The sequence below is a fragment of the Tursiops truncatus genome, chromosome 20, assembly GCF_011762595.2.
Source record: "Tursiops truncatus isolate mTurTru1 chromosome 20, mTurTru1.mat.Y, whole genome shotgun sequence".
Taxonomy (NCBI): Eukaryota; Metazoa; Chordata; class Mammalia; order Artiodactyla; family Delphinidae; genus Tursiops; species Tursiops truncatus.
Genome location: NC_047053.1, coordinates 54,949,293 through 54,964,640, shown reverse-complemented (window position 1 = coordinate 54,964,640; position 15,348 = coordinate 54,949,293). Strand labels below are relative to the sequence as shown.

The following is a 15,348-nucleotide window of genomic DNA, read 5'->3' as shown; positions in this document are numbered from 1 at the left end:
AGCCGACAGATGGACAAGCCCAGAGAGTGAGCAGAGAGAGTGAATTCTCCTTTGCTCAGCCTTTTTTGTTCTATTCAGGCCTTCGAAGGCTTGGATGAGGTCCATCCACGTTGGGGAGGGCCATCTACTTTATTCAATCTATCGATTCAAATGTCAATCTCATCCAGAAACATCCTCATAGACACACTCAGAAAAGCTGTTCAAACAAATATCTGAACTTGAAACTAACACAACATTGTAAATTATACCTCAAGAAAGATAGAAAATCTGAAAAAAATAAAAAACAAAGCCACCTGAAGGCTTCAGTTGAGTTAAAAAAAAAAAAAAAATCTGAGCATCTCATAGCCCAGGCAGGTTGACACATAAAATTCACTATCACAGGTACCATCAGATGAGGTATTATAAGTGATCGTTTTCCCCTATTATAAGTGATCATTTTCCCCTATAAGGAGCAAGGTAATCTGCAGTGAAGTGAAAGGATGAAGCTGTCACAAGGAGAAAAGTAGGCAACTAAGGAAGAAAAAGAGGTCTGGAAAAACATAAACCCTGATCTCAGATGTTCCTGAGACACGCTTTACCTTTCCCAGGGTTTAAGTGCCCTGAGAAATAATATCCCTGTGTCCATTGATTTAATTCCCATCTTTTCTTTAGTAATTTGAATTTGGTTTCAACTACTTGACACCAAAAATACAAACTAATATTGATGGCTGAGTCTGATGAAAAGAACATACAACTGGGAGAAGAAGGCAGGCTAGTTTCTAGCCCTGAGTGTGCCACAAATCGTCTGAGTTTGGGGAACTCAATTCCCCCTCCAGACTTCAGGCATCTTATCTCAGGAGTACCCACTAACTCATTTTTTTTAAACAATCAAATATTGAACTCAAGCTATATGCTAGGCACCTGTGATGACACAACGCTTATAGTGGTAAACAAATAAACAAACAAAACATGATTATACAAGTTATACGAGCTAGAGGGGAGAATTTGATGCTGTTCTCTCTGACTTTAATGCTTTTCAACACTAGTACAATACTCATATGAATTGATAGCAATTTAAAGCCCCATATTTTATCCATTATATCTGGCTTTTTATCCATAGCAAAATAGTGTATTCCCCCCAATAATTATTCAAACGTAAGGAGATATCTCAGTACCGTATTTATACACAGAAATATAAATTATATCCACCACAGGCCATTTAAAATATGCTTTCACTTTAAAATTACATCTGGAGGTCGCTTTGTGAAAATAAAATAACTGTTGATTTATGGGTCTTAATAAGAGTCTGATCCTTTCTTATAATAGAAGTGTTATTTATGTTGTTCCTGTTAAGACAGGAAAGTTTCTCCATGGGGGCGGAAGCCATTGATTTCCCTTTGGGGGTCTTAAAAGTGATTTTCTATTCCATAAGCTAGAAAGAAAACCCCTGCTTTATGCATCCAAAGCTTATCTTCCCTTCAAAACCCACTCAATCCCTCTCTGATTTGTGCCCATGAATCTTTCCCGGACCCCTTCAACTCTGTGATCTCATGCTGCTCTAAACTCACTGCACTGACTTGCCTTTCAGCAGTGGAACCTGGGAACAAAGCACGAAGGCAGATAACAATATTTCAGGAACAGAGAAACTGAGGCGCGCACAAGTGAAAGGACTGGGGAAGCCCTGAAGGTTAAGCACAGCCGAAGGGTCAGAAATACGGAGTAGCTTTCTGAAAAAAAAGATGACGAAGTTAAGCAAAGGACGCTGTATTGTGTGTAATTCCAGCTTTGTGGACGGCACCGACCGACAGATCTCTCATGCTGGGTCACTGGTGCTACTCCTGCAAAGAGCGAAATAGATTTTAGTACTGTCGTCAGTGGCGTAGGCAGGTAGAGATGCGACTTGTTTCGAGAGGAGGAGAAATGCCATGGCATGGAATCCTCACTTCCCCACTGAGTTCTTTTCTGTTATTACTATTACTTTAATCAGTTTAGAATTTTTTTAAATTGATTTACGCGTGGTAAATTAACACCATCCCATAAATGGAGAATATTCGTTAATGTCTCATTGATCAATCAACCTCAAAGCTCTGGGTGGCTTACAGCTATCAGTTGTGTCCTTGCTCAGAGGTGGCTCCACAGCGGGTCGGCTGGGTTTGGTTCTGTGCTGCCAGCTGGGTTCAAGAAGACCCCACAGGTTTTCTCATTCTCCTTGTACCAATAGCTTCCTATTCCACTCTTGGCGGATCTCAGAGGCACACGTGGGCAAGTGGAATCAAGAAAATGTGTTTTAAGCCTTGGTGTACGTTTCATGTTTGCTACCATTCCACTGGCCAAAGCAAGTCACATGGTCACACGTCCAAGCCCCCTAGCAGAGGGTGAGGAAAGTTCCTCTTTCATAGCTGAAGGCTCTGCAGTTTTATAAAGGATGTAGTTGTTATAAAGGAGTGAAGAAATGACAATAATCCAATCCATCACATAAAGCTGACAGTAAACCGTACCAAATGCTTATAAGAAAAATCAGTATCTCCCCATACCAATCCTGTTCCCGAGAGGCAAATACTTTCTATTTCTTTTGGTGTTGACCTTCGTCTGTCTGTCTATCTATCCATTAGTAAATAATACTATAATTATATTTAGTATAACTTGGTATTAATACATATTTATCAGTTTTAGACATTATCAAATTCCTGTAACACTAGATGAGTTCGGCATTGTTGCATACTCACCCGTATTTTCCCTTCTCCCATTATATCAATATAATATTATCACAATTTGGGGCTTTAATCTGTTACCAGTGTTTACATATGCTATAGATATAATTCAGTGCTTACATAATATTTTTAATTTCCTACACTTAACAATTCTATTTCTGCTTAAATCTCTTCATACCTATTTCCAGTTTTTAATGTTCCAAACGACCTGTCGGACACCTGTCACTAATTTTTCCCAGTATTCAAGCACAAATCCTAGCACCCTATTAATTGCATCCCCTGTCCCCCAACACACACACCTTGGACACCTCCCCCCATCAAAGTTTCACATCCTTCTCTCTTGTCTGGACTAATGCTTTCTGCTCCTAGTGCAAACCCATCATCCCTGGGCTCTCTTTACTTCTTTGCTTGAGATGCACACTACTAGTTCTCAATATTCTATTAGCATTCAAAGTTTCTGCTGAGAAGCCAAATTTCAGATTCTTAGTATATGATCTATTTTATTTCTCCCATAAGTTCCTAATATATCCTTTTTATTTTTTTCTTCCAGTTTTCCGGAGATATAACTGTCATGCAGCTCTGTATACATTTACGGCATACAGCATAATGACGTGACTTACATACATCATGAAATGACGATCACAGTAAGTTTGGCGAACATCCGTCATCTCATAGAGACGCACAATTAAAGAAATAGAAAAAAGGTTTGTGTGTGATGAGAACGCTTAGGATTTACTCTCTTAATATCTTTCATATGTAAAATACACATATCCATTTTATTTTAATTAGTGACATTTTCAAATTGAAGATCCCAGGCTTCAACTCTTTGTTTGTTCTACTTTCTGGAAGTTATTCTCTGGATTACCCTGGTCTAAGTCACCATTGTCTCTTGCCTTGATGAATATAATACCCTCTGATATAACTTTCCTGCTCTTAACTTTGCTTTATTGTGGTTCAGGCTCAAAAGAGCAACCACAGGGACCCTTTAGATATTGTCAGAATAAGTGTCCTCTGCTCTAAACTTTGCAGTGGTTTGTATCCTGTATTTCAGAGTAGGAGCTAACAGAATCTTTATAACAGCCTACAGGGCCATACTGATCTAGAACATCATTAGCCCCGTGCTCTGAATTCTTACTTTCTTCCTTTTCCTCATTCTCTCCTGGACACACCAGCTGCTTTGCTAATTCCTTAATATAGTCCTTGTCTTTGGAAATAAAATGTGAGCCACAGATGGAAGCCACATGCATGATTTCAAAGATTTTAGTAGACATTTAAAAAAAAAGAAATAAAAAACTGATTGAAATTAATTGTAATAATATATTTAACAGAACTCAATATGTTTAGAATTTATCATTTTAATATGCAGTCAAAAAATTTTAACTTATAGACTGAAAACAAACTGATGTTTACTAAAGGGGAAAGATTGGGGGGAGGGAGAAATTAGGAGATTGGGATTAACGTACACACACTACTATATATAACATAGATAATCAACAAGGACCTACTGTAGAGCACAGGGAACTCTGCTCAATATCCTGTAATAATTTATATGGGAAAAGAATCTGAAAAAGAATGGATATATGTATATGGATAACTGAATCACTTTGCTGGACACCTGAAATTAATGCAACATTGTAAATCAACTGTACTCCAATATAAAATAAAAATTAAATTAAAAAAATTTTTAATTAATGAGACACTTTACACTCAGTCTTTGAAGACTGTTTTTTGTTTTTTAACATCTTTATTGGAGTATAATTGCTTTACAGTGTTGTGTTAGTTTCTGCTGTATAACAAAGTGAATCAGCTATATGCATACGTATATTTCCATATCTCCTCCCTCTTGCGTCTCCCTCCCACCTTCCCTATCCCACCCCGCTCGGTGGTCACAAAGCACCGGGCTGATCTCCCTGTGCTATGCGGCTGCTTCCCATTAGCCATCTATTTTACGTTTGGTAGTGTATATATGTCCATGCTACTCTCTTACTTCGTCCCAGCTTACCTGTCCCCCTCCCCATCTGTGTCTTTATTCCTGTCCTGCCCCTAGGTTCATCAGAACCATTTGTTTTTTTAGATTCCATAAGACTGGTGTGTTTTTTACATTTATACAACATCTCAATCAGACTAACTTTTGATCTATAACTACCCTTCAAAAACATCCCAAATGGAGGGAAGGGGCCAGGCCCTACACTGGCCAATCACTGCGTATGGACCACACCGGACGAGAGGGTACAGCTTCCTTCCATGGAGAGCAATGCCTGGGGAGAGACAGCTGTCAGTAGTCAGCCTGTAATAGAAATGAGCCATCAAAGTCTTTGACTCTAGAGGGAGGGTCTGAGCCATGTACCAGAGCACCTAAAATAGAAATTAAAATGTAACAAAAGTTAAAAGTAAAGATGCAGTAGGCAGACCTTTTAAAAACATGCATTTATTTATAACCCACACTTCTTGTCTGGGGCATACTCTTAATTAAAAAAACAATGATTGCTCCATATTATCAAGGGTCAAGAGTTTTTAGTAAGTCAGTAATTTGAGCAAAGTGTCTAAATGATGCCAGCTTCAAAACCTAGATTGAAACATCCAAAGAAATCGTATATATATATATATTATTATATATGGAAAAACTCTGCTTTAGTGAGAAATCGAAAACAAGATCCTATCCACATGCTAAAAATTTCTCAAGTGTTTTTTTTATGAAGTTATGATGAGATTAAAGCAAGATATTAACTCTTCCTTCTGATAAAGCAGCTTAAGAGAAATTAAATGGAAGAAATCCTGGTGAAAATCCTCCTGACATGCAAAACGCAGCATAAATGAATCTGAGACTTTGGGCCGATTAAGACCTGGGGTTGACAGCGAATGATCCAAAAGGGTTTCCTTTTGTGTCGTGGACCAGAAACATTTGGGAGAATCTGTGAAAGAGATACATCAGGCAGCAAATCCAGGGGACAATGAAGTTTCTTCTTGATCAGGCAGAGCTTGTCAGTGATATTTCAGACAGCGGCACCAGAAAGGGTATCAGACATAGACACATTCATTGTGTGGGGAGTGAAGGCAGGCAGAGCAGAACGGGGCTTCTTGATAGCTGTCCCCAGTGAGGCAGCTTCCCCAAGCACGCAGAGATAAATGCCACTGCTGGAAATACTAACCTGTCATACACTTTCTATTGCTGAAGTGGTGATGACGATGTACATCTACTTCATCTGTTCACATTAGGTCTGGCTGCCCTAGCAGAACGTCCACGTAAGAATGGCTTAAATGAGATGTATTAAGTAAGTGTTACAAAGAGTACAGAAGGGTAGATAGAATCAGAGATGACTGAAGTTCCAGAAGAAGAGAAATACGGAGCAGAAGTAATCATCAAAAATAGAATAATATAAACTCCTTGAGTAAAAGACCTGAATCTGGAGGATGTATAAGTGGAATACACTGGAAAAAATTAATTGAAATAGACCAATATATGCCGCCTGACCCTAAAATGATGAAAAACGAAACGCAAAGTGTTAAGTAAACAATATAAATAAAATAAAATTTGTTATTAGAAAAGAAGAAGAAATGAGGTTGCCCTCAGATTTCTCTTCCTCAGCCTTAGACACAGAAATACAAAGGGGATATGATCGCAAACTTGGAAGGAAATGGGTTATTATTCATGATTTCTATTACCAAACAGGGTATGATTCAAAGATAAAGACACACATGTTTTCCCTAAAAGCACTCATTGAAGACATTCTTTAGTTAACTGAATCAAAATAAAGCTCTCAAAAGTGGGCAGTTTCTATAATAACATAAAAGAGAAAAAGCACAAAAAGACATTTAAACTGGTTATGAAAAGACAAGCATGTGATTTGATAATTGTAAATGTGATTATCAAACAAAATGTAAACTAATTATCATTAGAAGAGATGCATGATATAAAATAATTATCACAAGCAGGTTCTAAATACCTGATCGTATCCCCAAAAGTGAGGGGCTGGGGTGTACAAGAGGAAATGAACATGTGCTAATTTCCTTGTCTTAAATAGGGAGGGGGGTCAACAAAGATTACCTTCTGGTTGATATTGGTAAAGAGAAATTAGGTTCAAGTGTGTTTTCCCCCCAAAATAAAGTTATTATTTATAAGATTAAATGAGTTAGTTGTTAAATAACTCAAGGTAAATAAATTATAACCTATGATGGAAAATTAAAAAACAAACCCAAAAACCCCCATAAGAATGGAAATAATAAAACTTGATAGCCAAATTTATTAGTGATGACAAAAAATACAAATGAATTAGAACTTTGCTATGATGCAGGACAAGAGTTTGGATTTATAAAATCTCCTCTCCAAAAATAATAAAATAAGATTTATGAAGTAAATATAACCAGGAATGTACAGTCACCAGTGAAACAAGCTAAGGGCCCTTAGACAAACATACATAGTAAAAAGTATTTTTTTTTACGTTTCACATAAAACTATAGAAGAAGCTGGGACAAACTGAAAAAAATTAAAAATAGCAAGGAATCCACAATGACACCCCCCTTAAAAAAGAGCAGAATAATGATGATTCATAAATTTTACTACTCTCCCTACAGCCAGAAGTGGAGGTATATGCGGTATTTTGGAAAAAAAAAAAAAAGAAGAATGTTCTCCTTTGAGTCTCTCTTCCTCCTTCTAGAAAAACAATATAAAAGCACATTACTAGGGCTGGAAAAATCAGTCAAAATTAGCCTCTCAACCCAATCCCACCACCCTCTGGCAAAATGGTAACCTCAAAGAGACCAGAGTATAATCTCCTACCTCTAATTGTTTAGCAGGAAACAAAAAGTTGTGGAATTAAAGGAAAAAAATTGCTCAGCCACTCCAAGCAACAAATTTCAATCCACAAGGCTTCCTAACCTCTGAAGCAAGAAGGCTGAAGGTTAATCCCCGTGGGAATGGCCAGTGGGTTGTTCAGAAGAGGGGACCTCAGTGCAAGGCGCTCAGGACAACTCCAGGCAAGGAACGTGGCTGTAGCTTCACACACAACCAGAGCACCTGCCCATCTCTATTTCGTTTTCCCTTCAGTTGACTAAGCATCTAACATGTTCATACTCATCCTTCAACTTGCTATGCTAGAAGCATGTTATCTGTGTCCAGGTTAAAGGAAACAATAAAGATCAAAAATTCAACACAATTTGAAAAATAAACTGGTGAAAAGTGTTAGGGAAGCTTAGGTCAGGGGAAAGATGGTTAAATATTACAGAGATACAGTAAGTAAAATATTGATGCTATGGAAGAAGCGGCATATTGACTAGTATGATGGAAAATAAATTTCCCCCAAAAGATTACAAACGGTATATACAAAACCTTAGTTTTTTTCTTTCTTTTTAAATAAGGATGGCCTCCCAAATCTTTTGTTTATTCAATAGTCACAATTAGTAACTTACTTATGGGAAAAAAATAGTTTGAAGCCGATTTCATATCATATATCAAAATAAGTTTCAGATGGATGAAAGAATAGGTAATTTGTGAAAATTTTAGAATCAACTATTGGTGAATATTATCTAATTTTGATGAGGGAAAAGACTTTCCATGCAAAAATAGGGAAAATAAATCATAATAGAAAGGATGAATCTTTTTGAATATATAAAATTTTTTAAAAATTGTATTTCAAAAAAATACCAAAAAACAAACAAACAATACCACAAACAAACAATTGTGAACAATAAGCTGGGAAACATAATTCCTCAGATAAGAGAGAAAAAATATTTATGCATATTCTTTTGTACCAAAAAACACGTTCACTTAAAATGGCACATGTGATCTGAATTCTGTGAAGAGCTGTGGGTCCTGATTACTTCCTAAACATATATTTCCTGAAGCGCCTGTCTGAGGGAGTGTGGAAATTCTGTAGCACACATTTTTCAAGTAGCCATGCCTAACTGCTTCCTAATTTGTTTATGAAATTTGTGGCAATGACTTGAAGACAATAGCAGGATGAACTTATAAAAGTACAGATTTTGGAGTTTGACAAATCATGTTAGAATCCTACTTCAAATATTTCCTGGCCCCTTTGCCAGATGGAGTCACTCAATTCCTTTGAGTTTCAATTTGAAATGGTGAAATTTGAGTACATTGCTCTTTGTCAGTATGCAGTGAATATTTGTTTTCTTTCCTCCTTGTATCCCAAAGTTTTGTGGATCCCAGGTTTCTAAGTAATATATTATAAAGCGAATTCCCTAAACCTGGATTTGCAAACCATTGTCTGCAGCCCAAATTAGCCTGGATCTTTTTGTAAATAAAGCTTTATTGAAACAGAGCCATACCCATTTTATTTGCACATGTTGTCTATGGCTACTTTCACAGTGGAACAGCAGATTTGAGTCACTGGATTGGGATTGTCTGGCCAGCAAATCCTAAAATATCATATGGCCCTTTAAAGAAAAACTTTATCTACCCCTGGAGGAATCTATATTTTTGCTTTTACCACTTGAAAGAAGACATCACTGTACTTGTGAAATATAGGTACCTGGTGAAAGCAGCATTTTACTCAAAAAGTATTAAAATGAATATTCTGAAGAATCAAAAAAAAAAAGAGAGTCAAACTCATATAGAGAGTAGTAAGTCATTGCCAGGGACTTGGGATGGGAGGGTAGGGAGAAGTTGGTAAAAAGGATACAAACTTTCAGCTATAAGATGAATAAGGTCTGAGGATCTAACATAAAACGTGGTGACTAATGTTGGTAACACTGTATTTTGTTAAGAGAGTAGAACTTAAATGTTCTCATCAAAAAAATAAGAGAGAGAAAGATAAATATGTGAGGTAATGAAGGTTTAGTTAACTAGACGGAGAAGATCCTTTCACAACGTATACGTATATCAAAACACCGAGATGGGGAGTTCCCTGGTGGCGCAGTGGTTAAGAATCTGCTGGCCAATGCAGGGGACAGGGGTTCGAGCCCTGGTCCGCGAAGATCCCACATGCTGCGGAGTAATTAAGCCCGTGCACCACAGCTACTGAGCCCACTTGCCACAACTACTGAAGCCCACACGCCTAGAGCCCGTGCTCGGCAACAAGAGAAGCCACCGCAGTGAGAAGCCCTTGCACCGCAACAAAGAGGAGCCCCCGCTCGCTGCAAGTAGAGAAAGCCCGCGCACAGCAACGAAGACCCAACACAGCCAAAAAAAAAAACAAAACCGCGAAGATGTACACTTTAAATATCCTACAATTTTATGTCAATTATACCTCAGTAAAGCTGAAACAAAAAACAAAAGATTCTAAGATTCATATTTAGTATGATTTTCATGTGTTCTAAATCATTTTAGCCAAATAGTGTTTTAAAATGTTTTATGTATTTTATGCCTTTCTTTTCCTCTTCTTTTCTTTTCTCTTTCTTTATTCCTCTTTCTTTATCAGAAAAATCTAATGAGTTCTTTCTAAGCTGGAAAGTCACTGAACGTGATCCTGTCCTCATTATACCCCCTTTGATCTTGCTACAATACAAAATATAGTTAAGCAGTTGTTCTCTTCATTTAGGACTCTGGCTAAGGTGCAATAAGTGATTGCCATAAATCAGACAGAGAAGTCTGGACCTGGTATCTTTGCTTTGATTCAGTTATGTCTTGTGCTAATCCTGCCCTTGCTGAATCTGACTTTATCTGTACGTCTTTGGCCTGGAGGTCAAATGGGGAGTTTATTGGTATACTGTCTCTCGTGAACTTATGAGTATTTCCTCTTTTATTCAATTTAAGGACAACCCAAGATGACGCTGTCTTTATGGATTACTGCCCTGCCATTTTAGAAATGAAGAGCTGCTCATCATTTGGGCAAGTTTAGGTAATCCCACATATCCATTTGTTAAAATAAGTCTGAAAATTAGGAGACGGTAGTTGTATATCATTTGTATTTATGAAACAGAGAAACCAAGAGAACATATTGTCAGGATGTTTCACTCCTTCTGCTCAGACCACAATTCTTGTTTTATTTTTTATCACCTTAATTTCCTCTATTTTAACATGATTTGTTTCCTATTCCTTCATAGTGTTGATATAATTTAAATAGCTGCAGATAGCTATCATACTTTTGAGTCATTGCTTGGACCAGAAAAGCCTGTGGGCTAGCTTCTCCTGGTTTTTTTCTTTTTCCTCAGGGATCCAGCTGGTCCATATTTTATCACTTTTGTTTTTGTAAATACGCTCTTTATTCGATTTTTCTAAATGAGTCTGAACCAAAATGCTTTTTCCTTCTGGATATGTGTATCCAGACACTGACACTTCCTGTGCTGAGAAAGACATGGTGGACATGGTAGCCAGATTTGGGTTTAGAACTTGCTTCTACTTTTTTTTTTAACTAGTTTTATGATCAAAGACAATCTTATAAATTTCCTCAACCTCGATTTCCTCAAACTAAAATACCTATCTCCAGCAGTTTTACTGGTACAGACAATCGAAGTGTACCAATCTGGCAAAAGCAGTATTTTTTTCAAGTTTCAATGGATTTGTCCTTCGTATACATGCTTTATATATCTGTTATTTATATACTTATCTACCTATATGACTCACTTCTTTTTTAGAAGCAAGAAAAAACACTAAAAAAAATTTTTTTAAGGAAATTTCAGGCTCCAAACTATACTATAATACTACATTAAGTCAACTATTTTGCCACTGGTTCTGGGAAAGAGAGACGGATGAAAGAGAAAAGAGTCTGCAGATAGACCTATTGGTAAATGTTAAGATTTTACAAATGAGAAATATGCAATTTCAATTCATCTGGGAGAAGTTATATGTCAATATAATTTCTGGAAAAATTATCAAAAATAAATCCCATCTTGCAAAAATCCTAAATTTTAACATTTTTAGATATAAATAAGAAATGGCAAAAAGAAATAGTAAATAGCAATGTGAATAATTTACCTTCAGCCTATAATATTTGAATAATGAAGACCCTATCAAGAAAATATACCTTAATTGTTCAGATCTTTCAGGAGGTCATTTTAAGCGTGCTTTTGCAAGGTTAAAAATAAAACATACATGATTTAACCTAGCAGTCCTTCTTTTAGGAACTTATAGTCGGAAGGTAATAAAATATAGTTAACTATGGACAAAAATGTAGATCAAAATAGCTTATCAAAGTTTTATTTATACTGTTAATGTATTAGAAGCAATACAATGTCTAACAAAAGTAGATTGATTAAATAAAATTATTGGTAAATTCATACAACAGAATACTTCTTTACTACTACTGTTTTTTAAATTTATGTGTTTGTGTGTGTGTTTACATTTAAATTGTTTTGAAGAACAACAGTAACAAATTGCTAAGAATTTTGGATTACTGGTTTCAAAGCTGGGCTTATATATTTTAAAAAAATTCCAGAAAGTTCCAAAAAGCAAAACTTGAATTTGCTCTGCACAGGCAACTGTTTACATAACATTTTCATTGTATTTACATTATTTACATAGCATTGACATTGAATTATGTGTTATAAATAATCTAGGGATGGTTTAAATTATACAAGAGGATGTGCATAAGTTATATACAAATACTATGCCATTTTATGTAGGGAAATTGGGCATCCTTGGAGTTTGGTATCCTTGGGGGTCCTGGAACCAATCCCTGTGGATACCTAGGGACAACTGTAGTCAAATGAATTTTGAGTCAGTTGAGTGAGAGTTCTGTCACATTTCGTATGACTACTTTGGCAATCATTTTCTCTCTACAAGCGAATACTAAAATTCAAAGCTTCAAACCAGACTCTGTAACAAGAAGTTTTCTCTAAATCAAAGAGTGAAGAAAAATAAATATCTACAATTAATTGCCTGATGCATGATAATGAGTTTTATTCATGATTGAAATTTTATACATGGATTCATTTGGCAGGTCTGTGATTCGAAGGTGGCTCTGGCTACAGGACTTTTATTAAAATCTTTCCATTGCACTTGACACAGGGAGATCCCATATCCATTTGTCAAAAGTTTTAATTTTTGGTGCAAAACTGAGATATCTAAGTGGTCAGCCTGCTGATTTGATGATAATTTTACATCCTTGAAGTCAGGTTTTATGATCTTACCATCCAGAGTTAGTGGCATAATCTGAGACGTCAAAACAAAGGAGGCACCAGAGTATGGCAGTCACTTGATATATTTCTTCTCTCATTTTTGTTTTTTGTTCAGGTTGATGGAAAAATGTAAATGTAGGTTTGGATATCAGGATGTTAGCAGAACCCTAGGGGGAAAGGAGAGTTTTCTTTGTAACTTGGAAGGCCTGGAACGGCCGCTTCTGACATCATGGGTATTTTTAATGAAATATTAATGACTCTGATTTTAATAGGAATTTCAGCACAACCTAAATTAAGCCATTGGAAAAGGGACGTGGTCCCGTTAAGAACAGTAAAACCGTAAGCCCCCTTCCTGAAGAGTAACTGTGAGCAGTTAAAGTGACAATCAATTTAACCAGGCCATATTGCTCTGTACGTCTCCGAAGTGTGAAGTCCCAGCATGCCTGATGTATTTCATTTTAATTTCCTTTTGGACAGAGCTATGGTTAGTGGGGACCCTCACACACAAAAAGAAAAAGAAATGTGCAGAAGAGGAGGAAATTATTTAACCCTTTCCAAAAAGCTATGCAGTGCATTTAGCTAAAGTAAGAAAAATATGCAAGATTAGATTTCTCCTTTGGTTTTTAGAGAAAAATCAAAGTGGAGTAAGTGTAGTAAATAATGATGACTTACAGATGATTCCTATTGGAAGCCCTAAAATGCTCTCTGGGCACTTAGTCTGAGTATTTTTTAGAGAGAAACTGGATGGTTCTCAAATAAATCTTCCTTTGCTCTTTCTATATGGGAATATTACAATCATCTAATTTCACATGATTTTCCATCTGTCATTGGGATTAGATTTCTAAATGGTGAGCTGCTGATTTGTTGACTGTTTTGCACTCTAGAAGTCAGGCTTCAAGACATGGCTTTTGGTGGCGGCTCAGCCTGGACGTTTTTAAGATGGTGGCCTTGTCAACTTTTACAAAACTGAAATGCCAGATAAATCTGAAGGACTTTTCTTAAATTATTAACATTTCTTTCTTACACACAGGATGTCAGCTACCTACAGAAGTTTTCCTGAGACTGTTTTTGTTCCAGAGCAGCGGGAGAGAAGACAGCAATTGTGTAGTGGAATGTTGAAGGCTGATTTTGGACTCAGGAGTCAGGAGAGCTAAACGTGACTTTTATTGGCTTTGACATAAATTTATAATTTGATATTGTTAAAGTCGTTTGCTGTTCCTAGGTTTCATTTCTGATTCTCTTCGCGAAATACTGGGATGCACACTGAACTCAAAACACCTTTTGAGATTTTTATGTGTTCCAGCACCCACTTTAATTTAAATAAAATATGACCTGTTCAAAAAAGCAACTATTGCTAGATGTGTAATATTTTAATCTTAATACAAGTTTAAAGGTGGGCACCTATATGGAAATTAGCCACAGCAACAGTTTCACCCAAGGATTATTTGAATACAAAAAATAAAGAACACTGTTTTGGCTCCTTATGTAAAGAATGAAAAGCATGGCCACATTCTTTTAATAATAGTATATAACGCAGATATATGGAATCTAAAAAAAAAAAAAAAGTTGGTACTGATGAACCTAGTGGCAGGGCAGAAATAAAGACGTAGACATAGAGAATGGACTTGAGGACATGGGGGGTGCGAGGGGAAAGCTGGGGCGAAGTGAGAGTAGTGTCGACATACATACACTTCCAGATGTAAACTAGATAGCTAGTGGGAAGCAGCTGCATAGCACAGGGAGGTCAGCTCAGTGCTTTGCGATGGCCTAGAGGGGTAGGGTAGGGAGGGTGGGAGGGAGACTCGGAAGGGAGGGGATGTGGGGACATGTGTATGCATATGGCTGATTTATTTTGTTGTACAACAGAAACTAGCACAGTATTGTGAAGCAATCATACGCTAATAAAGAGCTATTAAAAAAAAAGAATAGTATAAATCAACACATAATTTAATAAAATTTTGTCAACTTAATGTTCCTGAAGTATACAGTTCTGACACTATTACTCACCCTGGTCAAAAATATCTGATGAGTTCTAAGTATGGCCAGACTTAAGACCAAATTCCTTTCTTAGGCTGATCTTCCAAGTATTCTAAGATTTGACCTTGACTCGCCTTCCCGACGTCCTATCCCAATGTTGCCAAACTGGACTCCTCGCTCCTCCCCTTTCTGGGGTTCTTGTTCCCTAATAGTGACTATCAAAACTTACCCTGCTCTCCAGGTCTAAAGCCAATGTCATCTGCTAAGCCAGTCTATCGATTACACATAGTTCCTTCTTCCTGGATTCTCATCGTAGCTGAGTTTAGTGATCATTAAGACAGACTTTAAACACTGGCCTCACTAATTTCAGGTGAGTGACCACATTTATTTCCCTGAATTATGAGTTATCTGAAAGGAAAGGAGAGTGTCTTCCACGAAGATTTTTGAGATTTAAGGATTAAATGATGAGGCATATGGCCGACTTTGCCCATAGTAGGTGTACAATTCTTCTATTTCTCCTGCTGTCCCTATTATATCACTTATTGCCTTTTGATTTACAAATATATGAAGTATATTAATATTATTACACATATTATTTATATAAACACATATAGGTATTTCATTACTAAATTGCACAGTAAATACACAGTAACTTTTCGGTACTGGC

General features: G+C 36.7%; 1 long non-coding RNA gene across 1 annotated transcript in view; it reads left to right on the top strand.

Moving 5' to 3' along the window:
* Positions 1 to 14,046, top strand: part of LOC109550477 (uncharacterized) — a 218,600-nt gene extending 204,554 nt beyond the window's left edge. Inside the window, exons 2-4 of the long non-coding RNA XR_002176986.3 lie at positions 3,241 to 3,334; positions 10,402 to 10,486; positions 13,735 to 14,046. This is a non-coding gene — a long non-coding RNA (uncharacterized lncRNA). The remainder of the gene's footprint in view (positions 1 to 3,240; positions 3,335 to 10,401; positions 10,487 to 13,734) is intronic.
* Positions 14,047 to 15,348: the final 1,302 nt, after the last annotated feature.